The sequence below is a fragment of the Arachis stenosperma genome, chromosome 2 (assembly GCF_014773155.1).
Source record: "Arachis stenosperma cultivar V10309 chromosome 2, arast.V10309.gnm1.PFL2, whole genome shotgun sequence".
NCBI classification, from domain to species: domain Eukaryota; kingdom Viridiplantae; phylum Streptophyta; class Magnoliopsida; order Fabales; family Fabaceae; genus Arachis; species Arachis stenosperma.
The window spans coordinates 87191236-87203439 of record NC_080378.1 but is presented as its reverse complement, the minus strand read 5'-3'; positions in this window follow the sequence as shown (position 1 = coordinate 87203439).

Here is a 12204-nt window from a genome sequence, read left to right as displayed (position 1 = left end):
AATTTCTGCAAACTCTATCATCGATTCATCACTATTTTCTAGAGATTCTATTAATTTTTCTAGCTCTTCAACTTCTCTTTTCAACTTGTCATAAATTATTTTTAGGGCTTTAAATGCTCTTTGATTTATTTTAGAAAACTGTAAATAATTCAAACGATTTTCTCTTTCAAAGAGCTTTTGTTTCTTGTCTTGATAAGTTACATATATTTCTTCTTTATTTATTGTCATAATTTAGTGTTTAGGGTTTCATTTAATTTTTCGACCTTTTTTGTTAGTTCTTTTATTTCAGAATTTTCTTCTTTAATTTTTAACTTAGATAAACTTAAAGGGCTATTAATTTTAGATTCCCTTATTTGAAAATTCGATGAAACTAATTTTTCTGATAGTTCTTTTAATAATAGAACTGGGTTTTCAATAGCCTTATATTTTGGTATTTCTGTTTTTACAAATTTCTGAAATAATTCATCAACATAAATTCTTTCTCTGTTTTTAAATATTATACTATGATGGTTATTTGTTAAAGCATAATTTATTGCATATGTAATTGAAAATGGTTCATCATCTTCTTCCATTAGATTCTTTCTGTGAAATTTATAAGCCAAACTTATAGATCTTCCAAGATTTTCAGTTGATAAAGGTATAGCGTATCCAAGATTGAATTTAACATTTACGTTTGCCAGGTTTCCATGAACAATTCCAATTATTTGATCTATTGGGTCATCAGTAATTCTTTTATCACAGATTGCTAAGCTTATTGGTGAATTAATTCCTTTCATATATGTAGATTTGATTAAGACTTGTATAGTACTAATATGAATCCATCCAATTTTAGATCTTTTTTGTTGATCCTTAATTTTCTCAATTTGTTTACTCAATTCTTCATCATTTATCAAAGCTATTTCAAGTTCTCCATTGGCGGATTTTATCTTTATAGGGGCTTCAAGTTAAATTTTTCTATAGTATATTATATTTTTTCTATTAAAAACTTCTTTTAAAAGATTTTGTTTATTAAAATTTTTATTTGATTTGAAATTTAATTCTGTTTTTAGAACAGCCTATTTTTCATTATCTAATAAGGCAGATAATCTATAATAATCAGATTCTTCCGTTAATTCTAAGCTTTCTAAATATTTCATAACTAAGAGATTAGGATAAAGGCGTACCTTTCTGGAGAAAAACTTCCTTTATTTAGTATATTTTACATAAGATATTTTTATCTCCAGAGGGGAGATTATAGATATTAACTCCAGAGGGGAGTTTAGAACTATTTTTTCCTAAGGGAATTCTTTTGTCAGACTACAGAATCGCCTCGGCAACTTCCTCCTTGCTCTCCTAGCATATGAGTACTCTTAGCCTTCTGCTTTCTGTTTTCTGATGCCTTCTACAATTGCCTAAGCAATCTATTTATAATGGTTGGGTCTGATGGACAATTTCCATCCTTACCCTTCTTATGATGTCATTGCTTACGTCATTGTTTATTATCTTGCACCAGCTACATTGTTGGTGCTCTATGACCTAAGCGCTTACGTCATTGTGCAATAATGTTGAGGGATGCTTCAGATGCACTGTCCTCTTCTTTTATCATGTGGGTGTATGCGCTGTCTTCTTCTTTTATCATGTGGGTGGATCCCATTTCATTATTACTTTCTTCAGATATTTCTGAGACACATAAATGACACTTGTGGTCTTCTCTGTCTTTTATCAAATAGCAGAGATTCCTTTTTATCCATTCAGGGAGCTTTTCTAAGAGTCCGGATAGATTGTAGAATGCAGATTCAAACTCTACCAAAAGTCTCATTTCTCTTTCTTCAATTTCATTTCTTTTACTGGACACAAGCAGAGTATTTCTGCTTTTATAATTGATTCTTGTGTGAGATTCCCTTGTTATCTTTTGAGTTCTTTCGAAGACCCTTGCTAGTGTGCTGGCTAGTCTACCTTCATGACTGTAGATTGTTAAATCTTGAACTTGATCAATTGGTTGAAAATTTCCTGGAAAGACGGACATGAATATTACTTGATGTGCTGGAACCAAGCATTCTTCTTCTTCATTAAAAATAGGTTGACTATTCGTAAATTTTAGGGATATATCCCTTGGATTTACATTGTCAATCATATTTTTAAATCTCTTTACTGCATCAACGAATCCTGCAGGAAACACACTAATAATTTTTAGATCATTAAAAATTAAAATTGTATCAATTAATCCATACTGAAAAAACTGATATGTGTCAGATGGGGAAGCATCTGGAAATATAACCAGCTTTGTTAGCTGTTCTTTGGCAATAGGATAATATCCCAAAATTACCCTTTTTTCTTCAGTCCAATTTAGGACTATGTTAAGGGTTTCTCTGAGATTTGATCTACAGACCCTTTTCTTTTCCTTGATTTCAGCTCTTATAGGAATATTTCTCATTATTCCTGTTCTTTGGGCTTGAATCGGAGCTTTATCTGCTCTTTTTAGAGTTTGTTCTGGATGAAGAGTTTCATATTCCCTGAAGGATTCCTTTGCCTCTTCTAGTGTTGAAAATCCTCCTTTATGAACTATTTTTGATTGATGCGTGAATGGTGCTGCTTTTTCCCAGACATCATATACTTCTTTCATGGGGCCATTATAAATCACATAATATTTTTTGTCTTGTGTGGATTTTTTAATAATTTCAGCAATTGTTTTATTTTCTGAAATTTTTTCTTCACCTGGTTTGTCCACCATGCTTAGCTGGCTGAACTCTGATGGTTTTGCTTGTTGTGTTGATTTCATTGCTTCAATGGCCTTCTTGAGGGATTGGATCTGTGTCCTTATTTGCTGGCAATGCTTGCATTTTTCGAGTTCTTGCTCATATTTTTGAATTTCTTGATCTAATGCGTTGTAGACGAACTCCATTCTCTTGTTAATGTATCTGCAATAACATTTTTGTCACCCTTAAAATATTCAATTTTTATTGGATATTGTAACAAAAATAATTGCCATCTTACCAATCGTCCATGATTATAATCAACTTTTAAATTATATCGTATGAAACCTGTTAGGTAACTTGAATCTGTCCTTAATGTAAATTCTCTGGGTAGTAAATCAATTTTCCATTTCTTAAGAGATTTAATTGCTGCTAGAGTTTCCTTTTCATGAGTGGTATATCTCTGTTCTGTTGGAGTAAAAATCCCTGAAATATACCTGCAAAGTAATTCCTTTGGGGAATATTTAGAATCTAGTGATTCTTTTTCTTGTTCTAAACTTTTTATAGCTTTCTTAGCTTTTAGACATCCTGACCAGGTTATGTCTGAAACATCTGTTTCTACTATTAAGTAATCATTGTTTTCTGGAATATAAAGTTCTGGAAGTTTTTCGCATAATTCTTTAATTCTTTGAATTTGCATACTATCTTTTTCATCCCATTTCCATTCTTTTTTAGTACTTATTTTTGGAAATAAGCTTTTAGTGTATTCTGTTATATTCTTTAAAAATCCTTGATCAGAAATATAATTTATACATCCTAAAAATCTTTGTAATTATTTTCTATCTTCTATTTTATTAGGAAATAAATTTACCTTTTCTAGAACATTTGGTTGAAGTTTTAGCTTTCCTTGGGTGGATAGAATTAATCCAAGAAACTCTATTTCTTGTTTTGCTATTCTTGTTTTTTTTTTGCTAAAAACTAATCCTTTTTCTTTACATCTTTCTAAAACTATTAATAATTTTTGAAGATGATCTTCTTTATCTTGTTTTGTAAAAATTAGTATATCATCAATATACACTAAAACAAATTCATTTAACTCTTTTAGATTTTCTTCCATAAATCTTTGATAAATACCTGGGGCTTGTTTTAATCCGAATGGTAATACATTCCATTCATAGAGCAACACACTTGTTGATTCTTTTGTTGGGCAAGTAAAAGCAGTTAATTTCTTTGTTTCTTCGTCTAAACGAAGTTACCAATATCCTGATTTTGCATCAAGAGATGAAAACTAAGTTGCTCCTTTGATTTTTTCTAAAATAGAATCTTTTCTTGGAAGTTTATAAGCATCACCAATAGTTGCTTCATTCATCTTCTTATAGTTAATAACCATTCTTCGTTTTCCCCTTTTAATTTCATTATTGTTTTCGACATAAAAGGCTGGAGCCGCATGAGAACTTTTACTTAATCTTATAATTCCTTTTTCCAAAAGATCTCTACATTCTAATGAGAACTCCTCTCTATCTCTTGCGGAATAAGGAATTCTATTTGGAACATTTATCTCTTTTGTAGGATCTTTTAATTTAATGCTTACTAAATCGTTATTTGTATTTTTAACATCTAAAGGATTTTCAGCACAAATTTCATCCAAAAGTTCTTCTATCTTTATTTCAAGATTATTTTTTGGAATATTTATCTGAAAGTATAAATTTAAATAACATGTCTCTAAGATAGAAAATATTTTAAATTTTAGAATCTTATTTATAGTAGTAGTTGGTATTTTTATACGTTTTGATTTTTGATTTATTGAAGAATCGTGTGGAGCTTTTAAAACCATATATGTTAATTCTTGAATGAATGGATGATATAGCTTTAAAAAGTTATTTCCTATAATAAAATCTATTCCACAATCTAACATATATATATATAGATGGAACAATGAACCTATAATTTTGAATAAAAATTTCAGCCATCTCTGCTTTTTGGTCAATTTTATGTATTGATTTGTCAGCTATTCTAACTCTTAATGGTTTCTTTAATTTTTTCCAATCAAGTTTTATATTTGAACTAGCAAAGCATTGTGTTGCTCCAGAATCTATGAAAGCATTTATAAACTATTCTGTTATTTTTATAGTAATAAATGTGGCATTATTACTCAATCTCTGAGTCTGTTTCTGAGACATATTCAAAAATATAGTCTAAGTTATCATCAGATTCCTCTAATGGTTCCATGAAACAAGACTTAGCAATTTCTATTTGTTTAGTAAGATCTTTTTTATCCTTCTTTTTGGGACATTCATTAGCATAGTGTCCTTCTTCTTGGCAATACCAACACTTGCAATTTTCTTTTTTATTCGGGCAATAGTCATTTTTTTGTTTTTTGTTTTTATTGTTATTTCTTTTTCTAAAGTACCTCTTTTTTCTCCAATTTGGATAGTATTTTCTTTTTCTAAATTGATATTTTCTTTTTCTTTGAAAATTTTTATTAAGGCCATATTTTTGGGGTATTTCTTCATTATCCTGACAGCAAATTCTAATTATATTTGCAAATCTTTTTTAAGTCGCTTCTTGCATACAACGTTCTTTTATTTCCTCTCTTATTGCAAAGGTTGCTCCACCAAAATTATTTTCAATTGTCCCTCTATTTATTTCTCTTATAAATCTTCCCATTATAAATTCATTAGCAGGATATGGAAGTTTTGTTATATACATACTAAGATAATGATTTTTATCTTCTTTTAATTTGTAATAATGTATTCTATATTCACATATATAAGACTCTACATTACATAGATCATATATCTGAATATTAGCTAAATAGTTTTTTGCTTCTTGATATTCTTTATTATAGACTTCTTGTCTATGATCTATAATATTTTTTCCAAAAAATTCTTTATATAGAATCATCATTATATATAATATCTTATCATAAGCTATTGTTTTTGTTGCTAATTCTTCTATTATTTGGTTCTCTATTGATGTCATATAATCTCTTATAGTTCCTTTAGTATGAAACCCTATGTAATTCCAAATATCTCTTCCAGACAATTCACTAAGTTTTGGATTAGTAAAGGCTTCTAATAAAAAGGAATTCAACCAATTTTCGAAAATTTCCTTTTCATTCTTTTTACAGTCTAAGTCAAGCATTCTTTCTCCTTTCATTTCCTAGATTTTAGGAACGTATTGATGGTATTTTTGTATATTTTGAATCTTTATTTATAAACCCTTTTTTAAAAGCATAATTATCAAAACCTGTTTCCATTTAAATTGAGATTGATTATCCTTAGATGTTCCAGCTTCATTTTTTACTTGTATTGGAATTGCTGGTTCTTCGTCACTTGAATAATCTAGAATGTGTTCTTCATTTTCTATATTTTCAGAATTTACTAATTCTTCTTCTATTTGAAAACCATATTCCATAATATTATTTTCTTGAGCCATTTTTAATTGTTTAAAAAGCATTGTAACTTCTAATTTTTCTTCAATATTCATAATTTCAATGGTGGTTTTACTTTTAGATCTGTTATGTTGATTATATTTTGAAAATTTTCTTCTTTGGAATTCTCTTTTTCCTTACCCCTTTGAAATTTTATGGATACTAATATTTCTTCAAGCATATCTACTATAGAATTTAATTATGGGTTGAAAGTATGATAAAGATGTGGGGAATCATTTCCATGGTAACATTTTTTAGAAATTCCGTGTGAAAAATAAGTTTTTTTAGGTTTTTGAAGTCCTTCAATAAAATTTATAGTAAAATAAAGATTTTGAGAAAAATCATTTTGTATTGATTTTAAGAATTCGGTGTCATTACAATTAACATTAGTTAAAATCATTAATTTTTGATCTATTAATTTTGATAACTTAATTATTTCTTCTCTTAAATCTTCTAATTTACTTTTTTCCATTAGGTGACGCTTTTCTTTGTGAAGAGTTACGATTTTGAGTGAAAAGTGTGGCTTTAAAGTATATGGTTTAAATTTTGCCACGTAAGCATATCTTTAAACTTTGCTCTGTACACTATAATTCTCTTTAATTCATTACTATCTCTCTTTAATTATGATCTGATTCTCTTCACCCTCAATACTATATCATGGTCTCTAAACTTATATTATCAATGCAAAAACACTTCCATTTATTTGTTTCTATGTCTTTAATTTTTAAGCTTATTATTCCTCTTTTTTTACTTTACATTTTTTAATAGAAATTTTTATACATAAAAGCGAAAATGAGGAAGATGTGGTGAAAAAATAGTTGGCCTTATGTTTAGAGTAACTTCCAACTTTGTGTATTCGGATAGAATTCATGATAATGTTTTTTGTATATTAATTTTTTAATAATTTTTCAACTTTAAATAAATAAATAAAATCATGTAACACCTAAAAGAAAAATATTTTATACCACAAAAAATCAGTTATCAAATTAATTTTTATATATTTATATATAAATGTATATATTTTTATTTATTTTTAAAATATATTTTATATTTTAATATATATTTTATATGAATAACTGATTAAGTAATTAATTTTTTATATGCACATACTTGCAACAAATATTGAATATATCCAATTATGAATTATCTCATTTGTTGTGATAAGAACAAGCAACGTGGATGTCCATTCCCATGTAAAACTTATATTTTCAAAAGAGAATGAAGATTAAATGCATGTTAAAAATAAAGACCCCATGCATGTATAAATAGGGGGTGTTGTATGAGTCTTGAGATACAGCAATAAAAAATCCTCTTCCTCTCTTTATACTTTCTCCTCCCCTTAATACGCTTCTAATATATAAAAGTAGTAAATATATAAGTTTCTATTATATTGTGATAAGTAATAAGAAATCTATTCCCTCTTTATGTTACAACCAAATACTCTTCTCCTTATATTTCTATTACAATTCTTTCTCTTCTTTTATTTTATAAGTATTTTAAATTCTATTTTCTATTACTCTTTACATATAATATTAATAGCAATATTAACCATCTTTATTATATTGAGATAGTATCAAATGCAAATCTCTCTCTCTTTATTTTTAATACTTTTTCTTATCTTTGTATATATATACACAATACAACATATAATATTATTATATATATATATAAAAAGTATTGAGCTAATTATATTAATAATAGAGTCTTCTATTTATACATCTTTATTTTATATATCCTTTATTTTACAACACGTTATCAGCACGAGACTCTGATCAAATTTTTAGGAAGACTCAGGTAATATTTTCATTATGTCGAAGCTCTCTCATCTTGAATTCAATGCTCTTGATATATCTGGAAACAATTATTTATCATGGATATTAGATGCTGAAATCCATCTTGATTCAATGGATCTTGGAGATACCATTAAGGCTGAAAATAATGCATCCCAGAAGGATAAAGCCAAAGCCATGATTTTTTTTTCGTCGTCATCTTGACGAGGGATTGAAAAATGAATATCTTACATTAAAAGATCCTGCAGATCTTTGGAAAGACCTTGAAGAAAGGTATAATCATCAGAAAACGGTGATACTTTCTCAGGCCCGATATGAATGGACGCATTTGCGTTTACAAGATTTTAAATCTATAAATGAATATAATTCTGCAATGTTTCGAATCACCTCACGAATGAAATTGTGTGGAGAAAAAATAACTGATCATGATATGTTGGAGAAAACTTTCTCAACCTTCCATGCCTCGAATGTGCTCCTGCAGCAGCAGTATCGAGAGAAAGGGTTTAAAAAATATTCTGAGTTAATTTCTTGCCTTCTTGTTGCCGAACGCAACAATGAGTTGTTATTGAAAAATCATGAAGCGCGCCCAGCTGGCGCCGCCCCATTTCCTGAAGTAAATGCGGCAAATCATTACCCCAGAAGAGGTAAATGGCAAGCTTTTAATAACAAAAAAAATTATGGAAGGAAAAAGAATTATGTTCAAAACAGAGGATCTCACCAGAAGTGGGATAAAGAAATGAATATCGGGCAGAATAAATCAACCGAGGAGAAGTGTTTCCGCTGTGGTGGAAAGGGCCATTGGTCACGTACCTGTCGTACCCCAAGGCACCTAGTCGATCTTTACCAGGCATCTTTGAAAAAGAACGACAAAGGAAAGGAAACAAATTTTGTTTCAAATGATGCTGAGAACTCCACCACTCATTATGATGTATCTGATTTCTTTGAGGACCCTGAAGGAAATATTGGTCATTTGATCAATGATGGAATAGTTTAATATGTGGGATTGTGAAGTATATATGTAAATAAATAATGTAAAGAACTTATTGTTAAGTTTTATGTGATGTACATAAATAATGAAATATTAATATAAATTTTGAAATTATTAAATGTGTCAAATTTTAAAATAAAATTTCAGTATATGACATTATCTTATGTACAGTATTTCTTAGAAAAATAATTCTGATCAAGTATTCAATTTAACTGTGCATATTACTCATTTTATTATTTGTTTTTGAAGAATGGCAAGGATATGTAATGAAGATGTATGCCTTGCGGATAGTGCAAGTTCGCACACTATTCTCAAAAGTGATATATATTTTACCCATCTTGTGCCAAAAGAGGAATATGTTAATACTATTATTGGCTCAGGCAATGTGATAGAAGGCTCCGGAAGAGCTGTAATTTTGTTTCCTGGGGGAACAAAATTTATAATAAATAATGCACTATTATCTACCAAGTCTCTGAGGAACTTGTTGAGTTTCAAAGATATTCACCGAAATGGATATCATGTTGAGACGATGAATGAGGGAAATCATGAGTATTTATGTATCACAACTCATGATTCAAATAAGAAAGTTATATTAGAAAAATTACCCTCTCTTTCATCTGGGTTGTATTATACCAAGATTAGTGCAATTGAATCACATGCCACTGTAAACCAGAAGTTTACTAGCCCAAATGAATTCATAACTTGGCACGACCGTTTGGGTCATCCGGGAACAACCATGATGAGGAGAATTATTGAAAATTCTCATGGACATTCACTAAAGAACCAGAAGATTCTTAAAACTAGTGAATTTTGTTGTGCTGCATGTTCTCAGGGAAAGTTAATTTTAAGGCCATCACCAGTAAAGATTGGATTTGAGTCCCCTGAATTCCTAGAAAGGATTCAAGGTGATATATGTGGACCTATTCATCCACCATGTGGATCTTTTAGATATTTTATGGTCCTCATAGACGCATCTTCGAGATGGTCACATGTGTGCTTATTATCTTCTCGCAACCTGGCGTTTGCGAGATTACTGGCTCAAATTATTCGATTAAAAGCACAATTTCCAGAAAATCCAATTAAAGCAATTCGTCTTGATAATGCTGGTGAATTTACTTCCCAAGCTTTTGATGCTTATTGTATGGCTAATGGAATAAGTGTTGAACATCCAGTAGCTTATGTTCACACACAAAATGGGTTAGCAGAATCACTTATTAAGCGCCTCCAATTAATTGCTAGACCCTTGCTTATGAGAACAAATCTCCCAACCTCGGTTTGGGGGCATGCTATTTTACATGCCGCAGCACTTATTCGTTTGAGGCCAACGAGTTATCATCAATTCTCTCCTATACAATTAGCTTTTGGCCAGCAGCCAAATGTTTCCCATTTAAGAATATTTGGGTGTGCAATATATGTTCCCATTGCACCACCTAATCGCACCAAAATGGGACCCCAAAGAAAATTGGGGATATATGTTGGATATGATTCTCCCTCTATAGTGAGGTATCTTGAGATACAAACTGGTGATGTGTTTAAAGCCCGGTTTGCGGATTGTCATTTTGATGAATCAAAATTTCCAACATTAGGGGGAGAGAATAAGCTTCCTGAAAAGGAACTTAATTGGAATGCATCATCGTTGATGCATTTAGATCCTCGATCAGGGCAATGTGAACTAGAAGTTCAAAAGATTATACATTTGCAAAGAATAGCAAATGAATTGCCTGCTGCATTTTCCGATACAAAGAGGATAACCAAATCTTACATACCAGCGGAAAATGCCTCAATTCGAATTGACGTCCCAGTAGGACAAGTAGCCACTGAAGCAAATTCACGCCAGAAGCGTGGCAGGGCAGAAAATGCCCCAATTCGAATTGATGTCCCAGTAGGACAAATAGCCACGGAAGCAAATACACGCCAGAAGCGTGGCAGGCCTGTTGGTTCCAAAGATAAAAATCCTCGAAAGAGAAAAGAGGTAAATACGATTCCTGTTGAAAAAGACATAGTAAAGACACCGGCAGTTGTCCAGAATTCTGATATAACGCCAGAAGACGTTCAGGTACCTGAAAATTGTGAAAATGACGAGATCTCGATAAATTATGTCTTTACAGGAGAAAAATGGGACCGAAATAAGACAATTGCCAATGAAATATTTGCATATAATGTGGCATCAGATATCATGCATGAAAGTAAGGATCTTGAACCAAGATCAGTCGAAGAATGTCGACAAAGAAATGATTGGCCAAAATGGGAAGCAGCCATGAAGGCTGAATTAGACTCACTTGCAAAACGTGAAGTCTTTGGACCTGTAGTCCGTACACCTGAAGATGTAAAACCTGTTGGATATAAGTGGGTATTTGTGAGAAAACGAAATGAGAAAAATGAAGTTGTGCGCTATAAAGCCTGACTTGTGGCACAAGGTTTTTCACAAAGGCCCGGTATAGATTATGAAGAAACGTATTCCCCTGTAGTGGATGCGATAACTTTGCGTTATTTGGTCAGTTTATCTGCATATCATAAACTGCATATGCATTTAATGGATGTGGTAACAGCCTATTTATACGGCTCATTAGATCGGGATATCTATATGAAAGTCCCTGAAGGATTAAAGATATCTAAACCATCCAATGAATATTCACAAGGGCTATACTCAGTCAAATTACAAAGATCTTTATATGGTCTAAAGCAATCTGGACGAATGTGGTATAATCGTCTTACTGAGTATCTGGCCAAAAACGGTTTCAAGAATGATGATATCTGCCCATGTGTTTCATAAAAAAACTACATCTGGGTTCATTATAATTGCTGTGTACGTTGATGATTTAAATATCATTGGGACTCCTGAAGAGATTCCAACAATTATAAAAACTCTAAAAGAAGAGTTTGAGATGAAAGATCTTGGAAAGACTAAATTTTGTCTCGGCCTGCAGATCGAGCATATAAAAGACGGGATCTTTATTCATCAAACAACATACACAGAAAAGATCTTGAAGAGATTTTATATGGATAAGTCACATCCATTAAGTACCCCAATGATCGTAAGATCTTTGGATGTGAAAAAGGATCAATTCCGTCCTAAAGAAGAAAATGAAGATATCCTTGGTCCTGAAGTGCCATATCTTAGTGCCATTGGAGCACTAATGTATCTTGCTAATAATACGCGACCTGACATATCATTCGCGGTGAATTTACTAGCAAGGTATAGTTCCTCTCCAACCAGAAGACATTGGAGTGGAATCAAACAAATTTTTTGATATCTTCATGGAACGGTTGATATGGGATTGTTTTACCCCTATGGATCCAAGTCACAACTAGTTGGCTATG